The sequence below is a fragment of the Amblyomma maculatum genome, chromosome 11, assembly GCF_055883805.1.
Source record: "Amblyomma maculatum isolate TAMU_Amacu chromosome 11, ASM5588380v1, whole genome shotgun sequence".
NCBI lineage: Eukaryota > Metazoa > Arthropoda > Arachnida > Ixodida > Ixodidae > Amblyomma > Amblyomma maculatum.
In genome coordinates, this window is record NC_139354.1 from 66,308,296 (window position 1) to 66,335,497 (window position 27,202).

A 27,202-nucleotide genomic window follows, 5' to 3' on the forward strand; every position below is an offset into this window, starting at 1 on the left:
CTGCAGACGCAAACTATTCTGCAGTCACGGCAACGTCAAAGCAGAGACATTTGTTGTGACAATCGGTTCACCGTAGTTAAGCAGCACTGTCTAATAGAATGCGGCAAAATCTTTCCGCTGTAGAACTACTCTACGTCGTCATGATAACGACAATGCTCCCGCTAAGTTGGTGAATTCACGCCTAGTGCTTATTCACATAAAGCACTAGAAGTGAAGTTGAGACCTCATTCGATAGTCATTATTTTGGTGCGGTCTTCCTCTCTTGACCTGGGCATGCGGATACGACGCTGCAGGTATCGACGCTGCAGATTCCAACACGCTGATGACATGACAGCACCTGAGATTTTTGCGTAGCAGTGGAGGATAACGCAATGATTTCTGACGCCTGCCGTTTGTTACGGCGCACCCAGATCAGACTACTCGTTTAGTTTGAAAGAAGCAGCCAAGATTTAAGCCCCGATTCTTCCTGTGAAGCAGATCGCGACAGCTTGTGAAGCAGCAGAGAAAATAATAGGCCACAGCGAGATGGCCTTGAGGCATCGTTCAGAAGTAAAACCAAATTAGGGACACAAAATACGTCATGATATAATAGCGAGCACGACGAGCGTTTTGTCATCAGCCGTAAGGGAAGAAATACGGTTTAAGCACTTTAATGGCTCGTTCCAAAAGCTAGCTGCGAACCTGGAGTCATTCAACTTACGAGCCTTGCCACAAAGAAGTGCCTTTGGGAAAGTAGTCTCGTTCAAGTCACTCCTTTGTATATTCGATCATACGCCCAAGTGGCTATTTTGATGCTGACTACGCCGCTAGCGTCGAACATGCACGCCCCCGTTCATGTGGCAACGCGAGCGGACGCGGAAGCGTTCTTTTTCGCAATCCGCAAGCGGCAGCCTACACTTCTTTCTTCCCGCGAGTGCGGACAACAACAGCGGTGCGGACAGGACGACAGCTTACAGAATAGCCTCCGCTACCGGAGTGGACGGGCGATTTCTCACGGTTCCATTGACACGCGAAGCGTCCCTTACGAGACGCGTTTCGAATGGCACTCATGCAAAATCGGCATCGCGCATTGGAGGCGGCGCCGTATCGCTAGAAGAGAACGAGGGGAACCGAGTAACAGCGGCAAAGTCGCCAGCGAGCGCACGCGCTCCAAGACGGAAAAGACGCAAAGCAGGTGTGGAGGCTCTGCGCTTGCCACCACGTCACGCAAAGCGCCGTTCGATATCGGCCGTTTCCCACGCGCTGCGCCCGTTTCCTCCTTTTTGTTTTTAAATCGCCCCCGTGTCGCGAGTCCGCCAAGTCAGGTGGACCCTCTTGCCACTGTGCACAAAGCCGGTTAGCTATATAGCTGGTCCAGCAGACCTTTCCTTGCTTATTTCAATGGTAACCAGCAAGAGTAATGATTCACCTTATGCACGGCTCTGTATAGTAAACTTTGCCAGAGACAACAAGTTCTTAGTGGCCTATGTCTCACGAGGTAAACTTAATCCCTAAAACCGGGCAGGAAAACAGAAACAAGTATAGTGGGCCGGGCTATAAGTGGCAGTGCGATGCGAATCGCAACTATTAATTCTCCACGTGCCGCTCTTGCTCTGCGATTCTTTTTGCGACAGTAGAGGGCCGCACTGGAGGCTCCGATATTCTGCGAGTGTGACGTCACTGGGTGATTTCGTTTTTATATTCCAGTCGAAAAGAAGGAGGAGGAGAACAAATATCCACACAGGAATTGTAAGTGCACGTAAAACTGAATCCAGGGCAGAAGGGCCTTTCGACTTTAGAAATATGCTTGAAGCCTTACTGAACGTATATCACCGTTTGAATGATTCCGTCGCTCATTAAACAATTGATAATTGTATTTGTCTTGCGACGCAGCGTCAGTTTCGGTGTAAGGTTCCCGAGCGGATGTTCTGTCGTCACAATGCATTGGAAATCACGTGATGAATAATAATGCTGCAATATATTCGCTGCTTTCTGGTTTTTGTCCTTCAAAGTCTTGCGCTAACCGGCTTCTGAGGGCGAAATGACCCTGATTGGAGAAAGAGCAACGTCAGAATCTGCGTTAAGTAACCTGAAACCGGAACTAAAAGTGTATGGTAGCTAGAAGAAATGCAATTAGAAATTGCTATGTGCAGCTAAATTTGAAGCGGTGATGCATGTCACCTACGGTGTAAACCATAATTCTAGAACAGAAATGCAGTGAAGGAAAAATGGTAGGTGTATCCCTTTAAGAAAAATCTGCGCATTCAGAGTGGGGAACTGTGTTAGCACTTAGCACAACAAAGTGTTAGCACCAAGATGCCTTTAGTACACTGTTTTAGAAGGTACCACATGTCAGAAGAACAAACACGCTAGTTTATTCGGAAGCCTAACGCTCCATCTTAAAATGGTACTCACTCTTAAGGGAAGGCCTGCTGCGGTATATGTTGACGTTCTTTGCCCTTGGACAAACGACTACAAATCGCCATGCTCCTTGCTGTGTTAATACTGTGTATATTCTCACTGGCACTTCCAAATGGTTTCGACTGCTCCAATAACGTTGCCCATTTGTCTGCATCGTTCTTCCTATTTGGAGTATTGATTGAAACGCCAAATTTTATTCGTGAGGGAAGTCATCAGGTCGATTTATGTGTTCATTACCCAGAAATATGTCCTTGTTACAGCACAAAAGTTACCTATTACATGGCGTAACAGGAGAGAAAAAACATTGAGATTGGTCAGTGTGGTACAAACTGCAATTTTAGTCTCGTTGTTTGTGTGAAAAGTCAAAAGAACTTCCACCGCTGTAGCACCTTCGGAAGCTCCTCGTGGAGAGCCCAAAAGCAGTCGCTAAGAGTCATTTCTCGTCATGTCAAAGTCAGGTGCGATTACCACATGTGTAGAGAATTAGTGGTCATTAGTTTATGTCACAAACCGGCATTTGCTGACGCACGTGAAGGTAGTTTCAAGCGCTCGGAGCCAGGTACGGACAGGAAGTGTGCGCTGGTAAAAACAAAATGCGGACGAAAAAACTAAATAAACACGACTGGCAGTATCAGAAAGTGCAAGGGGAAAAACGTGCGTTAAGCTGGTTACCATCAACTGCCTCCAACTAAAAAAAAATCTTGTCTCGAACTAGCAGTGACTGCGTTGTAAAGAAAATTTAGGCCAGGAAACAAATTGCAGCCGACCTAAACCAAGTCTGCAAAAAAAAGAAAAGAAACAAAAAAAAAAAGAAAGGCACCTTGCAGACTTTTCACCCATCGCTGCACTGAAAAAAGGAATGTGACAAGTATTAGCACTTATTATGGCTGAGGTGTCTCAAGCTGAAGAATTTGTGAAGTATTTTCTTAGGAATTAGCGTGGTGAAAGCGTCGCATGAAAAAGCACAATGTGAGAGTCTATTATCAAGGCAGGAGCCTCATATTTGACAAGGTGGCAGCACAAAGCGCTCGATTATGAGGTTACTGCACATTTTACATGGCATAGATCTTTTCTTCGCTTGTCTGATGTAGTTAATTCACAGTAAAGTATGTGTGTAAAATAGACAGAGTAGGCCATAATCATTCCAAATTCATTACTTGTTACCCTTGCAAAGCTATCTCACCCTGTGAGTTTTAAGCGCCCGGCCAAGGGGATTGGTTGCTTGTGGACGTTTTTAGGCTATGGAATGTGCCTGTTGGCTCCCTGACATCCCCTAGCCTCGTTTCAGAAGTTTGCACGGGTGTGCTAAAAGAAGGCACTGCACCAAGTCATTAAAACGGGATTTAGTAATCTGAATCGTGCTTTTCTTTTATTCGATATTTACCACCAGCTTACAATGGAATGCTCATCAAGCAGCAGGCAACTGTTGTTTGGGGTTTTCTGCCTGGAATTTTTTTTTATCCCAACCGGGCGAAATAACTTAAAATTGAGTAGATTAATCACTTCGAGCCGGAAACCTCTATTACTGTGCAATTAACCAAAGAGCACCAAAACTTCATAATCACATCATCACCTGGTCGGTGAACCGGCCTCCCGCTGTGTCCTCTCGTCTTCATTAGTCGTTCAGCTGGTCTGTCAGATTGGGGAAGCGGACTGCGTGCTCGTCTGTTTCGCTTCCGTCCGACTTTCATTGAATGGTTTGCACGTTTTTCGCTTTAGTTGGCAGTCGTTCACGCGCCAGTGTTGGCGCCTTCCTCTGGCACACAACACGAGTTATTTTAAAGAAGCATCGGGAAAAAAACAGAAAAGAAACATTACGGTGCCTCACCCTTGGCTAGTGGTTCTTGGCACCAGTTTGATTTCCCAACGTTTTGGTTTTTTGGTTGAGGGATGTGCACAAGGACGTGGTGGACCGATTTCGTTCGGCGGTGGCTAAACCATCGTGCCTCGCGAAACCAGTCTAACCCGCAATCGGTCCACTCGGCGATTTCTCGAAAGAAACCCAAACATTTCGTGACACCCAGTTCTTTTCGTGTTTGTATCGCGAAGCGAAGATAAGGAGATTTTAGTAAAGACAAGATGAAGGTCGCGCTTTCATGCGCCTCTGGTCAAAACGAGATATAAACCAGGCGAACCAGCAATGCATCAAGTCTTTTTGTTTCGATCGCTTGATCTCGGCCGCTTCTCCAACCCCCCCGTGGAGATCCCCGTCGATTGCGCATTCCGAGTTCACCTCTAAGTGTCAGTAGATGGTAGCCTGGCGTGTTCGGCTGACTTCATAGCCTAGAATATTGATTCTTCAAAACCGTGTCGAGGGACAGCGCAATTATCAACAGCGACACTTTAAGGTTCTTGCGATACGTATTTGAGCTTCAGCGTCACTTATCTAGTGTGAATTTTCGGTCTAGGAAGATTGCGGTAATATGAAAATGTTTTTCGACTATTAAGGTGCTTGGGCGAAACGCGTAAATCTATAGAGGTTCTTTTTATTTTCATCTATTTTTTTTTTTTGATATGCTAAGATAATGAATTTGCGAGGTACTTGTATGGATATAATTTCAGTTAAAGCCAGCGCCATATTTTTTCAGACAATATCACTTCAACCACAATCCTTTCCTAGTTCTTGATTGTTACAATGAAGGTGCTGGCAGGATCTCTATTCAGTTTCGCTTCGATAACTCTCTAAAAGTCTAGCGCAGTTTACCGTCCTGAGCTATTGTAGACGTCGTGAAGAAGGCCGTCGTATTAATTTAGTCCAATGAGGATTCTTCAACGTGAACTTAAATTGAATGCTACACGTATTTTTTATGTCCCTTCTATCAAAATACGGCTTTCGCTGCCTGAGTTGAACCCATGTCCTCAGGATTAGCTGCCTATAATGCCTGACACTTCACATACTATGGGGTGAAGTGGCTTCCACCAGAACGGGTCACTACACCAGTGGTCACTTCACCGGAATGGGGTATTCAACGCTGCCGCGTTAAAAGATAGCGCTGGTAAAGAATGACAATTAACATTAAACGATAAAATGAAGGCATTAATATCACGGCGCAATTGCTGAACCACTTAAATCTACTGCCTCAATCAACCACGCAACTTCTGCTGGATAGTGCTTTCTTTATGCAGGCACCACGGGTTACCTCTCTGCCTTTCCTCTTCATCTTCCTCCTCCTCCACTGACTAAACCATGCATATATCTCGAGAGATCACTTCGTTTTCTACCACTCGTGCCGATCCGCACTCTCGGCTGGCCTTACCTTTTGTATCGACAACCTGTTCACTAACGACAAACGGTTTCGTTGCCGAAAACGCGGGAGTTGTTGCTGGGTTATGTCCTCATGTTACGCCTTCAGCCGCAACTTGTCGACGAATCTCCTCGACACATTTCATGCTCACCTATCAAGCTCAAGCTTCCCGTGTTAGCAGTAGAACACGCTGCCCTCAATAGCCAGTGAAAGCGGTCGGTGGGCAGCGACAGGAAAAGGCATTAAAGCCAGCGCCATCCGACGCTTCCGGACATGCGCACTACGAAGCCTCCATCGCGATCACCAGTCCAGATTACAACCCCTTTCGGAGAACTTTAGCACCAGGGGTGGCTAATGCTCTGCCTTGAACAATCCAAGACATCCAACGTGGTGTCTATCCAGATTAAATGCATCGATAGGCTTGTCGGAGACGGCGAATGCGTGCGCGTAAAGTGCTGTGGCTGACGTGCGCAGAGGAGTAAGGCAGAGGTAACTCTCGTGAAGGCTCTGTCGTGATCTCCGTTAAGAATGCCTGGTGAGCTCTCGTGACGCTTTCCTGAGCGCGCCTTTAGTGTGGTGTGCGTGAAGGATTATGGCTGAATGGGCTCGGTAGTAAAACGCTGATGCGGAGCCTTATACTGAGCACCCCCGCCACCGGTCGGCATCTAATTATATTCCTTCTTTAGCGAACAGCCGCTTGCGGTGCGTTTGAGGAAGAAACGAAGGGAAGGTTTAGTTTACCTGATGGATGATGCGTGTAGGAATTTCATCTCCGCTCACATTTAATAAATGTAGTTCAATCCAAGAAACCACAAAATTTCGGGAAGTGTGCGAAGGGTGACGACAGAATAAAAGTTCTAACTATCGTTACTGAGTATATCAAGTGAGTTGAAGTGATGGAAACGTCTAGAAATTTAGAAACACGAGTGTTGGTGGGGAAATCATGTCAGAACAGGCTTCTCTGCTCTTAGATACAAGAAAATAATTCATAATAGCAGTTACCGGCGTGATCCTGACTGGTAATATGCGAGCTTTTTTTTTTTTTTTTGTTCTTGCAAATCGCAAGTCTGTACCCCTGCACTTAAAAACACCTCCTAGGGGAAGCCTGATCACTGTCTGCGCTGACGTGACAGGGGCTTTCGAGAGACCGGCAGCTGTCGTGAACCGTGACGAGGTGAGAAAATAGCACGTTGATAGCAGGACTCGATAGCCCAGTTTAGTCGGTAGAGGGAGCGTGGGGGTGGAGCATTAAGACCCAGTTCTGTAGCAGCGTTCGTCGCCATGACAATGAGGGCGAAGTAGTTGATGTCTTCTGGATGTATCAGCGGTGAGGTCGAAGGAAGCGAGCCTACAATTTCTTCCGTGAAACCTTGGTAGCTGGGCACTTTAGGATACGAAGCGTACACTTGTCACATTTTGGAGCGCGGAGATTTGAAAGCGTTTACTAAACAATATTTGATAACACCAAATAACCATCTTATGAGGAGCAAATGTTGGTAGCTGCTCATGATTTAATGTGGAAGATTAGACACCCACGGCAGTGAAAGCCAACATATTAGTTATATACCTGAATTATCTTTTTACGTACAAGTGAATCATCTGCATAAAAGAAGATGCGTATGATGGCGACTGTATAGTTGGAGAGTTTCGAAGGTTTGTTGAAAGTTATGCTATGTATGTTGAACATTTCTTTGAAGAGAGACGAGAACCGGTCTTTCGGTGTACCGCATTTCATGACACAGGAAACGGTATATCATGTACAGAAGGAAGCCATAAACAAGACCTTCTGACAGCTGTAATTACGGTCTTCGTTGAAGTAGCGCACAATTTGCGTTGACTGGTCTTAAATGAAAACAACGGCGAATGGAACAATTCTTAAAACTGGGTCGTCAAAGTCAAAATGGGTTGAGCAGTGCAACACGCTTTATAATCTACAGTACATAAGGAATACTGTTTGCACTACATTTATAACTCTCGAGAATAATTATCAATCTTTCGTGTGATTAGACATTTCTCGTTTTTCGGTGACAGACAGGGACAAAAATTGATTTACTCACTTCCTAAGGGCTTGAAAGGAAGATGGCGATTACTTCCGTAGTGACTGTGCTGTGCTGTCTAGCCCCGCTTAGAACGAAACTCGCCAATCCTGCCCTTGTGGAAGATAATAAGTATGAGTTATGCCAAAAGAACCCTTCCCACAAGTCAGAGCTATAAAGGCGTTCAAAGCCAGAAAATAAATTACTGATCGTGTTTTGTTAAGCTTCTGTTCAACTAATGCATTCTGAAATGAGCAGCATTGCATAAGTTTGCCTAAGTTCAGTTCTTTCAAACCATATTTAAAAAAGTTATCTTCCTTTGTGTTCGTTTTTAAAAGATATAAAAAGACGGTGTCCAGAAAATTTGATTGAAAATAATCCGCCATTTAATTGCATGTCATGACGTCAAACCCGGACAGTATTCTTAGGTCACCGTTTTGGAAATCAACGGCTGGGCAGCATACAGCCTCACACATTCATGCACGGAAAAGTGTCTATGTTACGCCGCAGTTTTCTTGTGAGATAGACAGGTGATGTCGACATTGGAACCCCATGTTTTTCTTTTCTAGTTTCTGCAATCTTCGTTTTCAGAGAAATTAGATTACTAGGTCCGATAGTAAAGCAGTATTTTAACACGGGCGAACTTTTATCGATGCTAAGAGTCAGTTTAGCCGAAGCAAAAGCATCTAATAATACCTCTCCCGTAGGCGCTGGAATAAAGGTATAAGGAAAACGATCCAGATGCATGCGAGGTATTACACTGTTCGAAAACATGTTTTGTCATCAATGGGTACTCGCTTTAAAACATCAAATGTCATGCATTTCTGTTAAAGACAGTAATTACTGCGACATTGTAATGATTTCTTTTTACGGTAAATAAGATTCAGCACTCATCTTTCTGCGAAGAGCTGACACCCATGCAAAGAAAAAAAAAAAAAAAAAAAACCTCGAGAAACTGAGTCTTTGACTCGAGATTCCGCAAAAGCGAATGAACTGAATACATGTTCCTTCTATATCCGTGCTCTCGGTGTTCTCAGAGAGGAATTTTATTAATACCCCGTCCGATTCCGACTGCCTCCTGCATTGCCTCAAGGAATTTTGCCCCACGTCGTTGCATGGTTAAAAGCGTAACTGATGACTGCAGACTTACCTTATCATTATCTGGACAAGCCCTTCGAGGTGCACTGCTGGTCTGATAGAGTGAGCTGGCTCTTCATATTTCCCCTTGCCAGGCACGGGGAATCTGGTCTACCTGGTACGCAGCTTAAAAACGCCTCCTGCCGGCGGATGAAGAATGGGAATCCATATACTTTCAGCTCATGTTTATTCCACAGATCATTCCAAACCGTTGCAAGCATTCACAGCACCCATTCATTAAATGTTCTTCAACTATCTTTCGTATGGCTCTCGTGTGACTTGCCTTGCGAAAGGTTCGACTAGGAAATTAATGTTTCTGCTTCGCTATACCGCCACTGCTAATGCTCAGTGTTCAGCATCACCGGCGGCTCTCTTGCAGCATACCGCGAGGAACGAGTGTAATATACATTGGCCTCCGACGATTTTCACTTCATATGCATTCCGCCCTGTCCTGCCCCTACACAAACACGCTAGCATACAGACGCACGAGAATGCGCACGAGCCCGGACATATAAAACCGATATTTCGCAACACCGAACGCCCGCGTTCCCGCAGCCGCCCTTTGAACACTAGCACGCGGTATGCGAACACGCGAACATCGACCCCGAACCGTATATGTCGTCGTCGGTGGCGGTCACGAATGCGCGTACGCTATGTGCTCGCGCACACTGCGTTCACAGGGACCGGAACGCTACCGTGGCGGTCTCTGACTGTCGGGGAGACAGTCAGAGCCGTTGTTGCGAAAAGTGCCGGCACCGCGCACCGCTGTGCCCCCTGAATTCGCTGGCGCACTGGCTTGTGTGTGTGCCGACTGCGGCGGTCAATTAAACTCCTTGATTGCCGGACACGCAGCTAGTCTAGCGGTATGGGGCGGTGTTGCATTAATGACGTGGGGAGCCGGTAGGGTCCTTTTTCCCAGCGCTAGAGTACAGTCCTGGGACATCGTACTGTGCACTTGTTACGACACGAGGTGGGAGTTGCGTACATAAGAGGAGCGGAGAGAGGATCCCGTTAGTGCGTTGATTTCTCTGCGGAAGCGGAGATTACCTTGAGGCAGTTTATTCGCCTCTTAGTTCACCGCTGTTCCTTATGCAATTTGGCTAATCTGCGAGTGTTTTGGTTTCCTGCAACGGCCCGGCTGAGAATTAGATAATGTGCTTTGGAGACAGGAGGTGACCAAAGTGAAGCCGCAGAAAGGGGTTATTCACTTAGGGCTCCAGATCCATGGAACTAAATCTCAATTTATTACTTTGTAGCAGCACATTTCTCTTCTTAAATTTGCTGGTTTCCACCTAACACATTGCATTGCGTTGAAAGATTTAAGACTTTGTCCTAATGAGACAGTGCTTCGGCTTGCATAAAGCCAGTGCCTAAGCTTGGAAAAGTTCGTGGGCGTACTGCTTCCAGTTACATACAAACGACAGCAGGCGGCTTTTCACGTCAACACGAACATTCAATGACGATGCATCTGAATTTAATGAATTGAAATTACTGCATATTCCCACGCAGCGCCTGCGATATGTGCGGGCTCACCTTACTCTTTTTAGCCTAGGGGAGATTAAAATACCTCTAACTGAGCCACTTGTTTCGAGCTTTTCTCTTTGCGGCTGCTCAGGTTTGTTTATAGATGAATTGCCACCATGCGCAGAATTAGGCCACCGAAATCAAATGAAATGCATCACACGACACAAACTGGAAGAAATGCATGTATTCTATTATAAGGTTCCAAGTTTGCATCGTTCAGTGAAACAACTTCAATTAACATGAAAAGAGGTTTTTCACATGCCACGAAGGCCGCAGATTGGGTTAACTTACCTGCCACAATGCTGGAAATAATTAATGGCAATACCATATTTGACTCAATGAGCGTCATCATGTATGGTAACAGTGTTGAGACTATAAATCTTGAACCAAGAAACCTAACTCACCATATAATGATAGCAACGCGCTGCACTTCGGTAGTTGATTCAACATTATATAGAGCTTATTAATCAATCCACGTCCTCTTATTATGACCCTCATATTTCCACGGAAAGCAGAAGGTGTAAACTAGGCCCTCCTCCTCCTCCGTGCCGCATCAAAGTTTGTCCCCATTGCGGCTGCACGGAAACCGTTATGCGTGACTGGGCACCTCTGCTACCTTAAAACAACGCTTCCTTTTTCTCCGTACATTTGACTGTTGCGTGCCTACCGAACCTCTGTATCCTTGAGTTTTTTTTTTTTTATTTCGGAGTTCAGCAAGCCATATATGACTTTCTTCAGTAGCGTAAAGAACCATGGTCTGCTACACTGTAAACGCACATTTTCCTTTTTTCTCTTCATAAAGCTCTTAGCCCAAACCGCTAAGCTACGTTCTCGTCGAAGCGCGAAGCCCACCGGCTAACTATAAGCGGGTTCCGAAGCGCCCAGTCATGGAGCCCTAAAAAGAGGTCAGGCGCATTGGCCCATAATCTCAAGGCCCACGTTATTGTTACTGGCGTTGTTGTATTGGGCCTCGCTTACTACGTGCGCCTAACGATGCCTGCGGCAGGTATAAGTGCATCGACTGACTGGCTCGCCGAATTTCTCATGCAAATCACACTTTCGCAATACATGCTGCTGTCCCAATTTCTATGCTTGATGGGGATAGAGACGCCGAGCTCGTGCAGCCTTAGCGCTGCCGACTAACAACAATGAAGCGGCGTGCATCAGGGGATCGGTGCGTTCCTTTATTGGTATCGGGTATCGAATGGCACCGGCGCAATTGTGCTTCGTCAGTGTGGGTGCCTGAAAAGGGTCCCAGAGAATGTGAGCAGTTGTTCAGGAGCTTTTTTTCAAGGGCCTTGCATCGGACTCTCTTTGAAGATTGATGGAACGCAGAATGTTTTAAACCGGCCACTTTGCAAAACTGTTGTGTGTCAAACATTTACCGCGAAAAACGAAATTTTGGGCTGGTAGAAAACCTCTGTCATTGTGACATTTATCACTAGCTAGCTGAAAAGCCAGAAATCATCAGCGGACATGTAGACACTAAACACTGAAACGTATTCTGGCCGAATGAATATCGAGGAAATGTTGCAGCAAATTTTATCCCCGCAGAAGCTTTCCGTCCACTCTTCTTGAAAGTTACAAGAAAAAATAGCCGCAACTTTGGACAGGGCGTAAGACGGCAAATGTACAGAACGGACCGAACTTCTGTTCTTGCGTCCTTTCTGAAGTGTTAGGCTTTCTGCTCGCAACATGCCTGACCAACTCATGTGAAACATCCCCTTTTTCTCTCTGAACTGACATGCGTATCAAAGCTCGTCATTTCTGGCTTCTGCACTGCGGTGAGTTGGTGGCTTAGAAAAGATATTTATTGTGTCGGTTCGACAGACACTTCTATCAAGGATCCAAGAGATCCAGGTTGACGGCTGAGGGGTAGGACATGGCTGGGACAGAGCTGCGCCTCGGAACCTCGCCAACCTTTTTTACGGGTGCAAATAAATGCTATTTCTTTCTCTCTCTCTATTAAAGAGATCGCTCTATACTATCTATAGGTTGACTGACAGACGAAGGGCATTTGGGTGGGTCAGTCTGGCACATTCTTAACTTTGGCTGATGGTGGCAATTTGTGGTGCCTGATCCGACCTTGGCACTGCGTAATGTTGTTTCTGTCGTTTTAGCTATTATTGCTATGCGCAACTATTTTGTTGCTCGCACCATGAAGGTAGATGGTTAAAGCATGAAGAAAATATGACTGAGAGTGAAACAAAAGCAGCAGAAATGCTATTTGGTTAGTGGAGCGGAAAAATTCATGACTGTGGTAAAAATTTGTTTTCATTCTTTGGTATGGCCGCCAAAGAAGGCTAGACTTAAATGCGCAGATTACATCCTTATTAATAAAAGCCTCGCGAACCTCTCTTTTTGTTTCTCTATATTGTAAGCTAAAAGGACCAACTTTGTTGTGCGAAAAATTCCTCCAAATTTTAAAGTTAGAGAAATGATATTTAACAAGGATGACACGCTTGAACAATCGCAGTCTAACAAGTGAAATATTCCGACTTTAGCTCCTTTCAATTGTTTTAATCTGCAGCCTGAAATACATTTTTTCGCCGAACAAAGCAATCAATGAAGCTGATGCCTGTGATAATTTGTGATAAACGGCGCAGTAAATCGCGCAACTCTGGGAAACTGCGTGTTCGAGGTTGGTATTGGTTTTTGTGCTGAAATAAATGAAAAACAGGAAAAGTTTTGCACTAATGCAATCATTTTAGGTGCCCCTTCCACACTGGAATGATACTTTGAAGTGCTGAAGTACTGCCTGTGATGCTCGTTTCTTACCTCTTTCTCTGATTTCCTTTCCTGCCGCAGTGACGGGAGGCGCCGTCAACAGCCGACTAGATATTCGCCTTCTGCCTGGTGAGCTTATCGATAACCTTTCCATTATAATACAAATCAAAGAACACTGATTCTAATCGCATTACACACTTCACAATAACACTGCGCCGCCTGCTGATAACCTCACATTAAAAAAATATTTTCAAAAATGAAACGAATTCATTTCATCGAACTTTTGTTCGGACTTTGTTCTCTTCCATTCTTCTCAATAGTCATCTCTCCAACACTTACTATGAAGCAAACTGGCTCATTTTGTGTGGCAAGCTCTTTAATCAGACCACAGCTTCGTTTCAGGCATGCTCATCTTGCCCCTTCGAATTTCGATGAAAAGTGTCAAAGTAACTGTTTACTCGATTCACCTACCGCACACAAACAGGCAAGGACTCAAACGTTCTGCGGAGACTCTCGCTGTGCTGCTGAAGGTGCATGGAGAACTGCTCTCGACACGGTGATGTAAACGCACTTTCTGCGTGATGAACGCCGAAGAGCGCAGCCATCCACATTATGTAACAAGCCATCGTCCAGATGCAATGCACGCCGATAAGATAGCGGGAATCAATGTTTTTCTCAATATTTCAATTACGCACTGAAACACTGCAACTAGTCGTCACGCTGCCTTATCGCTCAGCACTCGAGGACGTCACTGTTGCGTTCGCGCCATTGGAAAACGCTGCAGGCAAGAAGTTGCGGCAACTTGATGCACGAGGAAAACAAAAATCTGCCTGGGACACCGCAGCGCGGTTGTTTGTTGTCCGAACGTGCGGCGAATGCAGAGCAAAGCGCAGCCTCCAGGTATCCTCCATTGCTCGCACGCAGCCACCGATGTCTCTGCTGTCTTATGCTTCCCGTCTCGTGTCCCTTGAATGCGACCAGGTTTTCCGACACGGCACGCAGTGATGTTTCTTGGAACATCCAAGCGTGCGAAGATAAAAGATGCCAGTGTTCGCCATCTCTTGTCGGGAAATGCGGAGGAGGTTGTTAGAATACGATTTCTATTGAAGCGGGGCCTAGACAACTGTAAATGCTGTAATAGCTGCATTAAGAATTACAAACGTGAAAACGTGAAACTATCAATAGTGTGATTGAACTAGCTCCATGGTGTTGGAATGCAGGTTTCACGCCGATGGGTGGGATTATAGGCAACGTATATCCAAGATGCTCACGGCCTGCACTTTACACAGAGGGGAGGTATTAAAGCTACACTTAAGAGCAAAGATGGTGGAAAGAAGATGCGTACACCACTTGGTATATGCGGCCACGTTCATTTTTCCATAGTAAATAACAGCGATACGTCACACACACACACACACACACACACACACACACACACACACACACACACACACACACACACACACACACACACACACACACACACACACACACACACACACACACACACACACACACACACACACACACACACACACACACACACACACACACACACACACACACACACACACACACACACACACACACACACACACACACACACACACACACACACACACACACACACACACACACACACACACACACACACACACACACACACACACACACACACACACACACACACACACACACACACACACACACACACACACACACACACACACACACACACACACACACACACACACACACACACACACACACACACACACACACACACACACACACACACACACACACACACACACACACACACACACACACACACACACACACACACACACACACACACACACACACACACACACACACACACACACACACACACACACACACACACACACACACACACACACACACACACACACACACACACACACACACACACACACACACACACACACACACACACACACACACACACACACACACACACACACACACACACACACACACACACACACACACACACACACACACACACACACACACACACACACACAAACACACACACATGTGCCAGCTGTAGTAAGGCAAAAAAAGTTCGCCCACTCATATGCCGCCGGCATCAGGCTCTCTATACCACGTTAAATTAGGTTCTGCTATTTTGTTTTTTCCCTGGTGGTTATACCATTCAAAAGCGTTACTGATACTTTCCTCACATAACAGCAAGAGTGAAAAAAGAGATAATTCAGATCAATGGATGAACACAAAAATGATTCAAATTAAGGCATTCTAAAAGGAAATATCATCCGAAACCGCAATTGCCTTTTCTCTACACTTCTTATTTTCGGCTACGGGAGGTCCATTAGCTTCTTTTTTTATGCCTTTCCGGGGTTCTCTTTTCGAACAGCGACGCTTCTTTAATGGCTGTTCTGGGCACAATGAAACTTTTTACCCTTCCAACCTTCTTGTTACCTTGCGTTGCTTTGAAGGGTCTTACAATAACGGTAAAGTACGACCAAGAATCTCGTGGCTTCCATCTCCTCAGTTCGGGGAAAAGAACTTCGAAATACTTGTCGGTGTGACTACAGAAACCCGTAGCTATCGCCGAAGCCGATTACCATTACCCACGTATTAACCATCAGCGCACACTCGCTCTGTGAATTGCACGTCATTGTGTCTAGCAGCTACCATCTGTGCGCGAAAGCTTTCGCACGTCATATTCTGTTTAACAACGTTAAAACGTTGCAGCTTTTTTTCGAGTTCTTTTTCTGTACAAAAAAAAAAAAAATAACCACGCACACAAGAACTACATTTGGGGTTGGAGTTCATTTCACAAAAATGCATGGTACCACGCTAAAACCGAGCACATAGTCGATCAAAAAGCCCACGGTCATTTTGCTATCATCTGACACCCACTGCTGAAAATGTGTGTAGCGTGCCAACGCATTGGGCCAAAACAGGGATTTTAGAAACTAATTAGACATTGAGTGGAAACATTTAGGCGATATTCTTAAGCTTTGAGCAATTACCACTTTGTGAGCACAAAGAATAAATCTCCGCTGCGGGAGAGTAGCAGTTAGGACTCTTCAGTGACGTGCCTAAGGATGAGGGCTCGAATCCCGGCCCCGCAGACCTCTTCTCGGTGGAGGCGAAAACCTAGGCGCCCGTGTGCTGTGCGATGTCAGTGCATGTTAAATAACCCCAGGTGGTCGGAATTTCCGGAGCCCTCCATTACGGCGTATCAAATCAAACAAAGAATGAAATTCATAACTTCACTGACTCAGCTGAGAGCTTAATTCCTTACAAAGCATTTGAGAATAAGCGCCTCACTCCAATTGAAACTATCCTCCTTTCGGTTTTGTAAACGTTGTTGACGACCCCGCTGTTTTCGCAAACATATCCGCCTGGCAAATATAGCAAAAAGAAAGTAAAACACTAAAATTCCATCGCCACCAGTAAGCTAACACCTGTTCAAACCTAGGCAAGGTCTCTATGGGCGGCCAAAGCGGAAAAATTTGCTCTGTCAACTATGAATCATATAAAAACACGTTCAGCCCCTACTGAGGTAACATAGCGCTATTGTGCAGAACCCAAAGTAACTTATTTTTCTAGAGCGCGCGGTGTTTACACGTTTTGGTGCAAACGCACAGCACATCTCGTCTCTGTATTCCACATTTCTTCCACTGCTGTATTCCACATTTCTTCCACTGCTGTGATAAACGAACCCGTAAAGTACGGCGGTTGGCTGCCAGAGGTCGTCAACATCTCCACGCGAGACTTCGTGGTGGTTCAGCGTACGACCTCGCAAACAAGCTTGGGGAGCGGGAGATACTGGGCGCGTTCGCTTACGACAGAAATGGGTTCAACAAAACAAGTTATGGACAGCTGGCCCGTTCACTGCTTGCACAGACGGCATGTTATTCGGGGACGTTTTGTTTTGCCGTTCAGGGGGAAAATGTTATTCGACTACGCGCACGTGCCGGGCGTCGTGTCACGTGACATTTTCTTCTCTCAGCTTAAAGGGGTATAAAAGACAAAAGCAGAGTCGCAGGAGAGAGGTCTCCTCACGCCGCGTCTCCGACATGGCCAGACAACAAAGCGGTTGGAACGCTGGCTGCGCAAATGCATGCACAGGCGTGCAGGGAATTTTTACTGGTAGTGTACCGAACGTTTCCCTAACGTACGATGCGGGCGTGTGTATGTCTACCTCTGTCCCGTTGAAATGCCTTCACTGATTATAAGTTAAAAGAAAGAGATGACCGATTTCAATGAACTGTTTACGTATTTTAAAGACTGATTGATTAGGCTTTGCTAAGCTTGAAAGATATCTCAGCCTGAAAGGAGAACTGTTCTCACCAGCAGTTATGCCTTTTAAGAAAGCACTGTTCATTATCATACCAGCACGGAGAGAACCAAATTTTATTGAGAAAAATCTGAAATTGTACTCGCTGTGTATGCTTCACCAATATGATCTAGAGATTTAACCAATTAATTATTTAATGATCGAAAGCCGCAGCATAGACCTTGTTGAAATAGGAAGTTTCGGCAGACAGATTTGAATACTATCTCATGCAGAACTTGCGGACCTCGAGTACTTGGCCTGGGACTGAGAGCACCACCAAGGGCACCAGGCTCTTGGTGGGTCAGCTAAACCAGTTAGCAAATACAGTTATTTTGTTTTCAGAAAACAGCGCAATGAAGAGTCAAGGCCACACCCATCAACGTTCCCGCTCCCCCTCTGCGCTTGTCACCTAATCATACGCTCAAGTTTAGCAAAATTTACCAGTAACTAGAAATTCACTCATGCTAACCGCCTTCATCTCATGTTACCTTGCGGTTGGTAAAAGGCAGTCTGGCTTCGTTTTAGTCTGATCTAGATTAAGCTTAAAAAGATTAAAATAAGCGAACCTTCCTTTTTGTGAGAATCAACACTTTCTTGGGGCCGCAGAAGTGCGAAATATAATCTGTTCTTAAAACCCCATAACTTGTGAAAATTGTCCGGGAAGCTGTAATGAGCGCCAGAAAGCATTGCGCCTTAACAACTGCCCTTGAAATCACGTGTGTGCGTGAAATTTGTCAAAAATACATGCATGTCATGATTGCGACACCCTTAAGATACCCGAATGGTGACAACAATGCGGGATATAAGAATACAATGAAGATTACGACAATAGATGAGATATTGGAAGTTCGAACGTGCAAAAGTTATAATCACGGACAACCAAGACAGCTGCAAGCAGCACAATACTAACGTGAGGGAGCAATAGAGAAAATCTTTATTGGCACCATTTTTCTTGTGTTGATACTAAAGAACCGGCGCGCAATGAAGGCACACACTACGAACAGCGCATACGACTTGTGCTCTGTGGTTTGACCATATATAGTCATCTGCAATGAATTCTTTTTAGACTGCCAATACAGCCATTGTATCAACGTTTGGGTTGTGACAACGACTTCATGCGCTCAAGCTCCTGGGCAAGGTGTCCAACAGATGGTATAAGCCAAATCTAAGAAGCCGAGAATAGGAGGGTGAGTGACAGAGGGATAATAAGCCGGATAAAGGAGTGGATAAGATTAGAACGCTCTAAAATGAGATAATTGGACGAATAAAAGGGACAACTTTTAGTAAGGCATGACAAATATAGTAACAACACAAACGACTAATTTACTAACCAAGCTCCGCTGATAGAATTGGCATATACCCATCCTAATGTTACTCAGCAGGGCACTTTGCAATATCGGGATCAACAGCCTACGTTGCGATAAAATATTGATATGTTTACTCATTCATTCAATATTTAAATCTTTGAAACAAATGGAGCCTTACGCCCGTGCCACGCTAAAGAACCCCGGGTGGCGGAAATTTCTGAAGTCCTCTACTACGGCGTCTCTCATAGCCTGAGTCGCTTTGGGACGTTAAACCCCAAAACCAAACCAAACAAACGACGGCGGCTATACACACAGTTACGTGTTCTTCCGGCGTGGTCCAAATTTCTCCGTCAAGTTTGCGTCGCGCGCAGTTACCATCCGGAAATAAGGCGGCGGAGACGCCGATGGGGGCTATTCAATGCCTCAGCAAAATCTTCCCGCGAGCAGAGGGACCAGCATTCTAACCGGTTGTTCGCAGTCGCGAAGACAACCGTAATCGGAAGAATGCAACTTCAGCTTAACCCTAATCCACTGGCTCTTCGCTCTGTAGATTCTTGTGCCCCTGACCAAACCTGCTGTAGTCGCTGTAGAGGGGGGGGGGGGGGGGGGGGGTCGTCACTGAATGCGCGCAAGCTAGCATAAGCTTTAGGTACGATGATTCTATCTGCTAGGAGAAGAGAGGAATGCCGCCGGTACTGAACTGCGCCTGCGCAGAATGGCATGCTGAAACGTCGAACGGTGTGGTTATGTGATGGTAGTGTTTCCTTATCCGTCTATACCTTATTTTAAAGCTGCATAACGTCGTTATAAGAATAGTACATTGTTCAAACTTCATTGCAATATCTAGCACACCGCCTGTGCAAGTATTTGTATTGGCAGCGATAAAAGTGTGGACGACTAACTCTAAATGTACATATCAAACACACACACCATAGACCTTACAGTCCATGTACCGCGCCAAATCTATTGTATCTAGCTTACGGCAACGGCCTCGCAAAGAAAAGGGGATTAGGCCATCGGTTATGTTGTTGATCGTTTTCAGTAAGGCCCTGCAAGTTCTCTTTTATTTACGCCTTCACTTCGTGCTCGAACCAGGCCGCTCCACCGTTCAAGAAGCAGGACACATGAAAGAAGTAGCATCGGTAGCCGATGGATATGTGTGATGTCAAGCGGATGTCCGAATGCTCGGCTCCTTTGATGTGTCACGTCCGACAAACACGCGTATCTCATCATTTATTTCTGTTACCTCCTACCGCCTAGAGTTCCGCCTGTCTCGCGTAACTACAACATGCGGGGGTTTTTTTGCCCTCAGGCTAGTTTTCAATTCCACTTCAATCAGTTGTCCGTGCAGCGGTATGGGAGTATGAGGAATGCGGCCAATGCAATGTGGGTGGCGGCTGGTTCTGAGAAATGCGCGACCGGTCGGTACCACTTGTACGTCTTGTCATCGAGCCAGGGGCAGGTGCGCGGAGTGTCAGTGTGCCGAGGCATTTCTAGTTGTATGGACTTCATTTATTTTTGTTTCGTTCTTCTATTATTGCTCCAGAATGCAGCCGCGGAACCAGGTATTCACCTGGCAGACACAACAACATCCCTGCTTTGAACCAACCTGTATACGATCTATCATTGGCAAGTCGAAACCTTGCCAGTACAGTTGGAGTGAGTCGGAAATTGATCACTGCCCAGTTTCAAAAAGGGTTTTCTGGCTAGCTAGTTTCAAAGAACGCTGACTTTCTTTCGGAGATGACTAAGGTGCAAATACTTGACTAATATACGTATTCATAAATAAACGCTGGTGGAGTAAGGGGTCTGAAAGTTTGAGGACCTTGATTTTGCTTGAAGAGCAGTTTAAGAAACCGGACCATATGCTTCAACAGTGAATTGACATTCTGCCCCAAATCAGCTTGCTTCTGCGCCTCGACTCTTACTCTTTATATTAAGTGAAAGTAAACGGGTGTTCCGGTATAGGATGCTGGCATCCGCAATCGAAATAGAAACGCAGTGTCACAGAACCCGTAGCCTTGACTAACGCTCTCCTCTGTAGCGGCTGCTGGAGAAAGGTCCTGTGTGGACGGCCGACCTTCCGAGAGGCCTGTGTGCCAGGCGTCGCGGAACGCTACCGGGTTCCCGGATCGGTGGACGCTCGTCTATACGCTGTCCCCAGGCGACAGCGGGACGCCGCAGCCGCCTTGCACGCAGCAACATATATACACGCCCAACGGGGTTTAGGTCAAACGCTCGTTTCCTGGACGCCGGCTTCCCTTGTTTCCGGGTTCGCATTTATCGATGATCCGTTTCTTCGTCTGATGGCCGTGGCCTCCAAAGGCTCCAGTATACACGGCTGTTTGTAGTGGTGAACCTGGTTGGACTAACGTGCCCTCAAGCCGCTGTTCTCGCGACCACGTTGTCTTTATTTACTCCTCATGTTGAGTGGAGTGTGAATTCAGCTTTACTGCTAAAGGTACCTGCGCAAGAGCACCATGCTGAAACTAATTTCTTGGTGCACGCATAGTCAGATCAGAGATCAATTTTCTGAAGCATTTGAATATATTGAGGTGAAGATCATAGCCAGCAAAAGTGTTCCTACCAAGTTGCACTTATGATTAACGTTTTCATCGCGTATTCGGCGTACATTCCGGATCAAGTCTTGGTGAAAGTGTAAAGCAGTGTAGAAACACGGCCATATTTCAAGAAAAACAGGCACATTAACGTAGGCGCAGTCAAATAAAAGTAAGGGAGACAGAAAATACCAAAAAGAAGATGGTAACATGTATTGTCGGAATCGTCGGCATGAAAATATGACTGCCCTTGAGGATAATATTTGCCGGTAACATCTGCCATCACGAATATTTCCATTTTACCGTATGTAACTCAAGGGCACAACACAAGTGGGCCTTCTATTCTGGACAGCGCACTTCATGTCGTCAGTTAATTGGCGGGGATACGGTTCAAATGAGTGTTCCGGCGATGGTCAGAATTAAGGTGAGGATTTACTATAGCAGCATAAAACTAGTTCGCTGCATGTGTATCATGGCACAATACGGATGCCGGTGGCAGAAATTCTCTGCTGTTCTGTCAATTTTTAGCCTCCTAGGTATATAGTACTTCGATTACATTAGCTCCTGCACAGCAATCAACACCAGTGCAGATTGCATCAAAAGCAATCCCAACCCAAGAACTATATTTCTGAAGTGGGTGCGGCTTCTAAGTGTTGCAGGGAGGCACCAATTGTGGACTAGCAGCTAATCATCATCAGCAGCCGCACTATACGCATTCCAGAGCAAACGCATTTCCCATTTTCCTCCAATTAACCCGTTCCTGTGCTAGTTGCATCCACTTGAGCCCTGCGAATTTCTCCACCTCATTCACCCACCTAATTTTCTGCCGCCCCCTGCTATGGTTGCCTTCCCTTGGAATTCAATTGGTTACTCTTAGAGACCATCGTTTTTCCTTTCTTGACGCTATACGTCCTGCCAATTTCTTCTTAATTTCGACTAGAATGTCAGTAACTTATTTTCTGACCCACTCTGCGCACTTCCTATCTCTTAACGTTACACGTACCATTTACCGTTCCGTAGCCCTTCAAATTGTCCTCAGCTTAAGTATAACCCTTTTCGTTAACCTTCAGTTTTCAGCCACATAGGTTACTACCGGTAGGATGCAACCGTTATACACCAGCAGCTATTCAAACATTATTTGAAAGAGTTCACCAATGCATGGGAATGGTCGGTGAGCTAACCCTCGTTACCTCATTTAGCCCCCATTTCGCCCTTCGTTACTCAAGACAAGGCTTCATCATCGGACGAGGACGAACAGCACCGCTTAACCCTAAAATCTAGAACTTTAGTTAATATGAGTGCATTGTATCATTATGCTACATACATAGGCATGCGCTCTGCATTGCAGTTGTTACGTATTCAAAGTGGCAGTTCTGGCACCGAAAGATTTCTTCGCAATGTCAGTGCATGCAAAAGCTTTTTCTCGTCTATAAAGCATGCGCTGCTGAATAGATTAGACCATGAAGACGAAGGAGAATGATAGGAAGGAGCTCATAATTTCCACAATATTTTCTTAGTTTTGTTTAGCTTCTGCATGTCGTTCATAGAATCCCATTTCTTATATATCAGGTCGGAGGAGAAAAGGTTAGACTCTCTGATTCGATGGTGCATAAAGAGGACCCTGGGCTTACCAATTACCACATCCACAGATAATCTCTTTTCTATGGGAGTGCACAATAGCTGGGACGAAATAGCGGAGGCTGTCAGAGTTTCGTAGCTGGAAAGATTAAGTCGAACGACCACGGGCAGAATTATACTCGAAATGGTAGGCCTGCAGACAGATAGGGGACTACGATAAAAATCAACTATCCCACAGGACTGCCGGGAAAATATAATCATTCACCCCCTCCCTCGTAACATGCATCCCATATTCAACACAGAGAGGAGGGAGAAGAGAGCAGAAGCACTAATTAGACGCTTCGATTCGATGGACAGCAAGTCGGTTGCGTACGTGGATGCGGCAAGTGGCAAAACGGGGGCGGCGGTCGCCTCGGTGGTCGACGGCCGAGGTGGCCCGGTATCAGCCGCCACCATTTGAAGCCGCAACGCCGAAACGGCTGAAGAAGTTGCAATAGCGCTCGCTTGGGTAGGAACGCAAGCCAATTTCAATAATCAGTCATTGCAAGACGGCTATTTGGAATTTTGGAAAGGGTAGGGTCTCGCCGGAAGCGGCAAAGATACTGGCCAGTAGACGACTAAACAGGAAAATTCGCCTAATTTGGACCCCAGCACGCACGTTCGTTCCTGGCAACGAAGCGGCCCACGAGTTATCCCGAGCTCTCTACTTCCGGGTGACTGTGAAGCCGCCCGACTGCCGGAACATGGACGAGCGTCTGCAGAATTATACGGAGATTCTTCAAAATGACAGGTTAAGCAGGAGGCTGATGCCACCACCAGATAAAAGTCTGAACAATAGGGAGGCAGTCGCATGACGACGCCTGCAAGCTGGGAACTTTGTAAACCCCGTCTGGGCATATTATGTCCAGATGGACGATAGAAAAAACGATAAATGCAAGCACTGTGGGGAGAGAGGGACCCTCGACCATATAATCTGGGAATGTGCTAGTTCCCCAGGTGCTAAAGCAAATATAATTTGTAGAGAAGCCTGGGAAGCCCTGCTGCGGAGCGAGGTCCCTGCTCCACAGCTACAAGCCATCCGCCTGGCGGAAGAAGCCGCGAAGAGCCAAGACCTCTTTGCCTGCTTCTGATCGCGGAGGTCTCTGCTCCCGTCCCTTAGGCCTGCGGGCCAGGGGCGGGAATTGGGGGCCTCCTTATCTGGTGGAAAAATAAAGTTGTTATCATCATCATCATCATCATTACGCATATGTGAAGTTGTTCCCGCCGAGCGTTCGATGCAGGCGTCCGTGCAGCGCTATTCATTTGTCGCTTACTCGAAGGCTCGCACCATATAGCATATAGAAGTAGACTTAGTAAAGCAGGCAACAGCGGCCTTTAAAATTGGTTTACCGGAAAGAAAAGGCGCACTATCTATCACAATTCTCATGCTGACACCTTAACCGAGTAGTAAGGAAATGGAGGAAGATGGGACTGAAAATAGAGAGAAAGCGGTGCCGGGGTAGTGGAGGGCTTCAGACAACCGCGAAACGGGCGCTTTCGCCTCATCGCACTATAGCGGTCCATAGTTCCCTCTATTGCATAAATAAAGCTGTCTCATTGCTAAACATGAATGATCACAACAAGCTCAGCCAGGGAAACGTACCTCTAGCATAGCTGAGCTAAGCCACTGACCATTTTTGTCATAGGCTTCATTTTCAAATTATGGCTCGCATGACTTCGGATTGCGGAAAACATCACCTTGAGAAACATAACTAGCACAGCGCATGTTCTAAAAAGAACGTTTACTACGCTTCCCACCACCACGAATACCGCGGCAAACAGTTGTCATACCCGTACTGTGTTGTCTGCTTGTAGCAAAGCTCAATTTTTCACTAATAATAGTATTACCACAATCGGCTTTAGTGACAACGATATGGTGTTTTCTGATGGTGTTGCTCCGCGTCCGAGCTCGGAGGTTAAAAAGCTGCTTGAAACTAGCAGACACGGCTACGCATTGCTTGCAGAATACGTTTGGTTTGGTTTGGGGGGTTTAACGTCCCAAAGCGACTCAGGCTATGAGAGACGCTGCTTCCAGAATACGTTATACAGGACAAAGTATGAGACATAGCAACACTTCTTGTTGTACTTTAGCTATCATACCTGGACATACAATAAGATTGTAGCTATAAATCGTAATACAGATAATGGCATTACCTTGATACGGTATTTCGCTTTCTATGCAATTGCGTGGGCTGCACCCAACCATTATTTCGCTGCTACAAATACGTAAGCAGGAATAGCTCGCAGCCTTTGCACTATTCATCTGCAGCCGAGAAAGATCCCGCAATTGACGCATGCATTGACGCAAGTAATGTCTTGCAATCAGTAACCATTACACCCATCATTACGCTCGTTATACCGCATCGCTACGCAATGCAGAAAGCACGCGCTGACTGAGCGCTAGCTTCTGCTAGCAGAATTACTGATAACCACTCGTACCTTTATCAACTATACGCCCACAACCGCAGACACAAAAGGGAAGAGGACAATGTTCCTTTTGAATTATCTACCGCGTTGTGTTGTTGCGGTTCTTACTGCTGTGATTCTGGTCTTTGTTGTGTTTCTCAAAGGCGAGCTTTCATTGGAGACTGTGCCCGAGCTTTCGAGCGCGGGAGATAAGAAGCACGTACGGCGATTGATGCGTGACTCTGTACGCTTGAGCGCGCCTTCCTTTTCTTAAGTAGGACTGGGGATGTTGCCTCGGTGGCCGTGAAAGGTGCCTGGACGTTAGCGAGAAAAGTAGGCGGCTTCAATATGCGCATCGTTAACGGAAAATCATGGAGGCAGTAAGCCCTAACGCCGGAAACCGAATGCGCATTACCCAAGTGAAGTGGACCTATGAAAGGCGGGGATATCTTATAGTGGGTAGTTACGGTTCGCTGCCTATGTAATTATGGGACGACGAAGCAAAAGTGATTTTGAAAAAAAAAAGGAAAACAGTACAGAAATGAAGGGGATTCTTCACGCTCACATTAGCATCACGCTATTTTGATCAAGTTTTCACAGGAGTGCTACAAATAATAAAGACAAAAATGTTGGTCCTGTAATTTGCAGTACATTATATAGCAAGAATACCGGGTTGAAGAAATCTCTCTGCCCACGGCGCACCAATGTTACCTTCTGGACAGAAAACACAGGGCGAATGAAAGTTTTTTATGGTATCTATGCGAAAGAAACAAAGTATGTTTCTAAGCAGAATAGCACTCGGGAAATGTACTTCTTTTGGTCGCATTGATAAAAACAAGAAACCAAAAAAGCAATCAAGTTAGGTCAGAGAGCCTGTGTCAATAAACACGTAACCAAAGTTATAACACTCCTCCGGTGACAAGCGAGGACAAGGCCTGCGTATGTAGAATGCATTTGTCTTCTTAATCAAGTGCAAATAAACGGTATTTCACATATTACAATCTGCTGTACTTGAAATGCAAAGTCCTAGTTGCCAGTGAACTCAGAAAAATCCTGCTTTCTGGACTGCACTTGTTAAAAACCACCCCCCGGAACTGACAAAGGAACAGAAGAGCGATGATTTCTTCCGAGGTCTCCTCCCTGGCATGCCATTTCCGGTTCCTATGTTCCGGCTTCGTGGGCATTTTTCTTTTGTTCTTGTTTCATTTGTCACCTATACAAGCACTGCATTCCAGCAAGAGCTCAGTTTCTCCATAGCGATACAGCTGACGGCACGATTCTCACATCCAGTCCTCTAGAGTTCCGATATCCGTTATGCATTTGGCTCAAGTAGGAAATCGCGTGCTGTACATTGCATGTACTTTCGTTGCTGTCTCGGTTCTAGCTCAGGCATACGGGGGCCGGCGACGAGGAGAGGCTGAAAATTGCACCTCTATGTGATTGAAGTGCCCACAGTCACGCTTCGACATTTTTCGCTCGCGTGCAGCTATTTATAAATCCCTACGCCCACTCGCAGCCACTGCCCAGCACTACGGCACTCGGCATAGGCTGCACGGTAACGGCTCACACATGAACACCATAGGTTCTGCACGAATGTTGGGCATTGTGTATAAATAACGTGCCCCACGAACAACACAGTCACGGAGGCTGAAAACTGCAGTTAAAGCAGAAACTCCAGTGCATTTCATTTTGTAGAATAAAATAGGCAATGACACTGTACCTTGAACGAGTGGTTTGATCGCTGGTGAAAAGCTAGAGGCCTGAAATGGAGAGTTCATCGCCCAGGAGAAGGTGACTTAAGACGGCATTTAGCCAGTAAATGTTCTCCGACTTGTCAGTTTTTTTTTTTTTATGTCGACATCGTTGGACATTGGGACAAATAGGGACAATG

At 45.9% G+C, this 27,202-nt stretch overlaps 1 protein-coding gene across 3 annotated transcripts in view; it reads left to right on the top strand.

Moving 5' to 3' along the window:
• Positions 1-27,202, top strand: part of LOC146174013 (prestin-like) — a 189,921-nt gene that overhangs the window by 89,804 nt on the left and 72,915 nt on the right. For 2 of the 3 annotated variants that reach the window (XM_084583172.1, XM_084583173.1), the window contains one exon: positions 13,151-13,198. The exons of the other annotated variant lie outside the window; for it this stretch is intronic. The gene's annotated coding sequence lies outside the window, so the exon portion shown is untranslated. The remainder of the gene's footprint in view (positions 1-13,150; positions 13,199-27,202) is intronic. 3 annotated transcript variants of the gene reach the window in all.